Here is a 6,184-nt window from a genome sequence, read left to right as displayed (position 1 = left end):
AGCGTACGATGGTTATCCGGACACTGGTTAACGATGACGGTATATGTGATATGTATAACATGTGTTGTCTCTTAAAGGTTAAGTAGGTTACATCGTCGCCTTATGTTTCATGATTTCTTTATAATGTTAGTATTATTCATGCCTTACATACTCAGTACAATTTTCGTACTGACGTTTTTTTTTCTTTGGACGCTGTGTTCATGCCCACAGGTAGACAGGGAGGTGGCCCAGGTTCATAGGAGTCGATTAGCGGATTTACAGGAGCACTTCGTTACTCCGGAGGTGCCATTTTGATTTATTATATACATATATTTGGGCACGATGGGGTCCTATCCCATCCTTATGTCTAGTACTCTAGTAGAGGCTCGTAGATGCGTACATGTGGGTAGTAGATGTCTCATGATGACTACACTGTATGTTGTATATCATTTTGATAGCCCAAGGGACTTATGTACATGAATGTAGATATGTTTTGGAAGTGGTAATGTTTCCCCTATGGCTAATTGTGTTGAGAATAATAAGTGCAGTCAAGATTAGTATGATGATAAGCATAAAGAGTAGTGCTCGGTAGTTAGCTCCGGGTACCCGTTATGGCCCCTTAGTCGGGTCGTGACAACTGGATACTTTCGGAGAGTGTTCGAACATATCGAGGTGATACTATGAGAGGTTCGATGGTTATATAATTACTATATGAGGCTTCAGGTTTTGCGTCGAAAGTTCGATGTTGAATCGGATTTGTGTATCGGGTAAAGGTTGAGAAACATGAAGATCGAAATCGTAGGTTATAGCTCTTCGGTACTAAATTTGTAACTTGGATAGGACTCAACATGTGGAGTCGAAAGTGATAGACAGGATTGTTATGCGTGGTATGGCTGTGATTAGTTTCGAAATTCGGAGTCAGTCCTAATTGCTAGTGGTGATATACGGAAGATGTGCATTCAGGGTCAGTGTTATTCGAGCTAAGCTTTAAGTTCTATGATTACACTTCCAGGAAGATATCTGAGAACTCGAAGCGTTTCAGCTTAGATTTAAGGTATGACAAATTTACTAAGCTTTGTCAGGATTTTCTAGTGGATTGGTGATACTTTTCGAGATCAGTTACTGGGACAGAATAATGGTATATAATGAGTTGAGTACAGATTTGAGGAAGATCTGTTGTGCAAAAGGTTTTTATAGTGATCAGTTGGGTTTCGACGGGCTTTGCTCGACGAGATATTCAGTGATATGGTTCTTGTATTGTGATTTGAAGGTTTAAGAAGGCTTGGAACTGGCCAAGTTGGCTGTCGGTAAGATCAGTTGATAAAATTGTGCAGAGATCACAGATGCATCAAGGATTCTTTCTGGCGAGAGTAAGTTATGGTTTCAAAATTTTGGTAGGTGTATTCAAATGTTTCTAAAAAATCGTGGTGTGAGTAACGCCTTTGGAATATATGGGAGGAGGAGTTTGCAGAATCATAGTATTTTATCGGTTCAGAATGGGCGATGGTTTGTGACTATGTTTCAGAGGATTGCGTTGGTTTGGGAAGTGTTTATGGGTCCTATTGATCGCGTTCGAGTAAAAGCAAATTGATATTCGAGGATCAGTTGTAAAGGAAAATTGAATGCGGAGATACAAGAACTGAAGTTTGAGCTAAGTTAGAGAGTCGTGACTGGTAGAGTGAACGATCAGGTTTAAATGTTACACTGGCAAGGATGTCTTGCGATTTTAGAAAGAGGGAAAGTGAGCCCGAAATATATTGGTCGTTGTGACTACCCGTTATTAGACCCTTATTCTATGAGTTGGTCTTTCACCAGATCTGTCGAATGTTCATCGGGTTTTTCTATGTTTCTGTATAGAAGAAGTACCGTTCTAGTGGTTTCTGTATCATTCATTAGGATTCAGTTTTGCTAGATGACAATCTTTCCTGTAAGGAGAAATCCGACATGCGTGGTCGATATCTTCAGTTATTGCCGATTTGAGCATTTTCCTTCCTCTCTACCTTGACGCTCGAGGACGAGCGATTGTTTAATTATATCTGAGGTAACGATCCGTTTGGTCGTTATTGCATTTTTGACACTTTTGACACTTTTGACCCTTTTCCGAGCTTGGTTAGCTCACTTTTGACCTGAGGGACCATTAACATGCTTCCCGAGGTGTTTAGATTTTGATTCGGGTGACTTTTTGTGAAATTTGGGCATATGATCCTTTATCAGAAATCCGTCCATTCCGAGAGGTCCGGATGGTCATTCAGAACTTGTGTGTATATTTGATTTGGTTCCCAATGCACTCGGTGCATTTTGGGACTTATATTGGAAAGTTGGAATTAAGGTATTGGGGGTTGACTTGGTCAATGAGATCTCCATTGGGAATTCCGAGGCCATGAGTGTGCTCGTAGCATATTTTTATGTGTGTCTGTATACGTGGTTTGTGAGCAGATGGCCTCGGGTATTAGTCGATATTTCGGTTTGAGATTGGATTATTTTTGGGAATTTCTGGTGATGGTGTCCACCATGGCGGCACCATTACCGTCCCAGCGGCACTGCCATAGCGGTGGGATAGGCCGCTAGGGCGGCCAAGGGAAATTGTTATTGACTGTCTCGGCAGTCAGAGTGGCAGTTGGGGCGGTACTGCTGCCGCCATATCGGTATAGAGCCTGTTATATTCATTAATTGTGTATTAAAAAGCCCCTAGTCCCTCATTTATTTTCATTCCGAAAACTGCGTTCTTGGGAACAATTCTAGAGGATTCTTGGAAATAAGTCCTTCTAATCCCTTCGCTATTTCATAATCCCTGATCATCTTAGAATCCCTTTTCCTTGTTAGTTCCTTAGTAATGGAAGATTAAAAGTGGATTTAATGTATATTCTATCTAGGCTTATAAATGATGAAATTGATTGGGTTTATGCTAGTTTATGATGTATCTAAATTTTTTAATCATATATCTTCCATTATTAGTGTTGAATTCTTGAATTTGAGAGTTAAGGTTTATACCCAAAATTGGGGGTTTTGCTTGGGTTTCGAAATTGGAGGAATCCTTGAGTTAATTTAGCAATTAGTTGATGGGTTTTGATCACCTAGTTTTTAATTGGATATTTTACCCCCGAATTTCCTATTTTGACCTTGTGGACCCCGTTTCCCAAAATTCTCGGGTTGGTTTTGACCTAATTTGAAAGATAGCAATTTAGGTATTGATCTTCATGATTTCTAACCTAGATTCCGTATATGCTTAGGCTTTCTTGATCTCGACGCAAAGGAAAGAAAAGGCTAAGGTGTGATTGTTGGTGATATTACCGTTCGGCCTTCTAAGTAGGTTACAGTTTACCCTATGGTGAGACTTCGTTTAGAGAAGCATATATTTAGACGATATTATCGGAGAAAGCATGTAAACCTTCGGGTATGAATTTGGGTTGGATATTGTCTTAGGTTGGGCCCTGTTGTGTGATTGGGGCTAGCCATCTATTGTGTTGTGACTTGATTTGTTCTATTGTTGTTGGCTTGATGTCACGTGGTGATAGTAGATATTGGAGACTATCATGAAGGGATGAGAATGCGTGCAATGCATGTGTCAACATCAATAATCTGATCAATATCACAAGTACCAACATGGGTACGCCAACAACATATCAATGTCACAAGTACCAACATGGGTACGCCAATAATATATCAGTGTCACAAGTACCAACATGGGTCCGCCAACAATATCAGTGTCACAAGTATCAACATGGGTACGCCAACAATATCAATGTCCAAGTACCAACATGGATACGCCAACAATATCAGGAAAGACTACAAAAGTCATATAGAACTCTATCTTTGGATCAACATCAACTCGTAAGATACTACAATAGCACAATCAAGATGGAACAACAGATTCTAATATCTACTAACAACACGTGGCATCAAGCCAATACAATAGAACAATCAAGTCATAACACAACGAGGTGGCCAGACCCAATCACGCAACAAGGCCCAACCTAAGACAATATCCAACTCAACTTCATACCCGAAGGTTTACATGCTTTCTCCGAAAATATAATCTAAATATATGCTTCGCTACACGAAGTCTCACCAAGGGTCAACCATAACCTACCTAGAAGGCCGAACAGCAATATCACCAACAATCACACCTTAGCCTTTCCTTTCCTTGAGCCTCGAGATCAAGAAAGTCAATTCCTATTCGAAATCTAGATTAGAAATCATGAAGATCGATACCTATATTGCTATCATTCAAATTGGGTCAAAACCAACCCTAGAGTTTGGGGAAACGGGGCCCACAAGGGAAAAATGGGGAATTCGGTGGTAAGTTATCCAATTAAACACTAAGTGATCAAAACCCATCAACTAATTGCTAAATTAACTCAAGGATTCATTCAATTTTGAAATCCAAGCAAAACCCCCAATTTTGGGTATAAACCCTAACTCTTAAATTCAAGAATTCATCACTAATAATGGAATGTATATGATTAACAACCTTAGATACATCATAATCTAGCATAAATCCAATCAATTTATTCATTTAAAGCAACTTAGGGAGTCTAACAAATTTTATGAACTTCTTAAGAAAGACCCATTAAACCTTCTCATGAAAAACCCAATTTTCTCACTTTAGAAATCATGGATTAAAGCTCAAACCAAGGGAATGAATCAAAGGTAAATACTTAGATTATGGTTTAGACCTTACTACATGGAAGAAACTTGAAGAACAACCTTGAATTCTCCCAAACCCAAGCTCTCAACATGAGAGAAACTCCAAACAACAATAAATAGCAAAAATGACTAGCAGTTCTGCCTCGTTTCTTATCCCAAATGATTCCGAAACTCACTTTTTATGCCTCCAATGGATTCCTTGTCAAATTCCAGTCAAGGTAGGCTTTTGAATCACTCCATTTGACCTTATAATGAAGGAGATATGGAAGTTTCAATATTTGGAATAGTGCAGATTTTTAAATACGAATCCAGTGGCAATTTCGTAATTAAACTGAAAAAAAATTGGCAACCCAATTTTTAGTAAAATGACCATAATCCCGTCATACTATGTCGAAACTTAATGATTTCAGTTGCTATGGTTCCAAATTTATGATACGGATATAATGGTTCTATTGAAACACGAATCAAAGGCCGTTTGCTCAATATGGTACCCTTTATGCTCAAATCGACGTCGATATCGAAAACAATCATCATACAACTCAAACTTATCCAAAACTCATCGGAATCTAACCAAACTTTGTAAACATGTCCAAAATCATCATACAAACATTGGAACTTTCAAAACATCGACACGGGATCATCTTGACCCGATTTTGACCTTGGTCAACTCCAATTCTAACTTAACCAGTTTCTCAACCAATAACCCAAATCACACTCGAACCCTTCAGGAACCAACCAATGACACCGCTAAGTCATAAATCACTCTACAGACTTAATGAAACTATCGAAATACAAGTACAGGCACGTTTACCGAAAAATCAACTTCGAGTCAAACGATTTTCACCTTAAGACCAAATTTTCTAAAAGTCATTCCAAATCCCAAAATGATGCCTCCATCGGTCCCCGCGGATTAAAATAGTACTAACAAGGCTGGGGGATGAGTCGAAAGGGGAAAAAATGGTAAAAACGTAATAACGACTAAATGGGTCGTTACATCAGATACCGATTAAACTATCGCTCGTCCACGAGCGACAAGGGAATGAAACGAGGGAAGAGTACCTGACTCGGCAAATAATTGGGGATATCTCTCACGCAATGCTGAATCCCAAAGAATAATGTACGACCTATCAGAATGGTATTTCCTCAGCATAGACACATGAAAAACCGGAGAACACCTAACATCTCTAACTCTACGAAGAACCTCAAATGCATTAAACCAATCCCACATGAGAGACACCTCCTACCATATAAAGCCTAACGCGAACCATGATGACCTGGAATGAATGCATAACTCTCAAATATCGCCAATAGTCGTTTGAACTGACTCCGAATTCCCGAAACCAACCACAGTCCTATCGCACCTCTGTGGTGGTCAATTATCATCTTTTCCTCATGAATAACAAATCATGTCTATCACCTTCGACTCGACAAGTTCAGTCCTATCCGAGTTATCAACTTAGTACCAAATAGTTATACCTTACGATTTCAATCTTCATGTTTCTCAACCTTCACCCGATATGCAAATCTGATACAAAACCCAACTTTTCGACGCAACCTG

Source organism: Lycium barbarum, chromosome 7, assembly GCF_019175385.1.
Source record: "Lycium barbarum isolate Lr01 chromosome 7, ASM1917538v2, whole genome shotgun sequence".
NCBI classification, from domain to species: domain Eukaryota; kingdom Viridiplantae; phylum Streptophyta; class Magnoliopsida; order Solanales; family Solanaceae; genus Lycium; species Lycium barbarum.
This window is presented reverse-complemented; position numbering follows the sequence as displayed.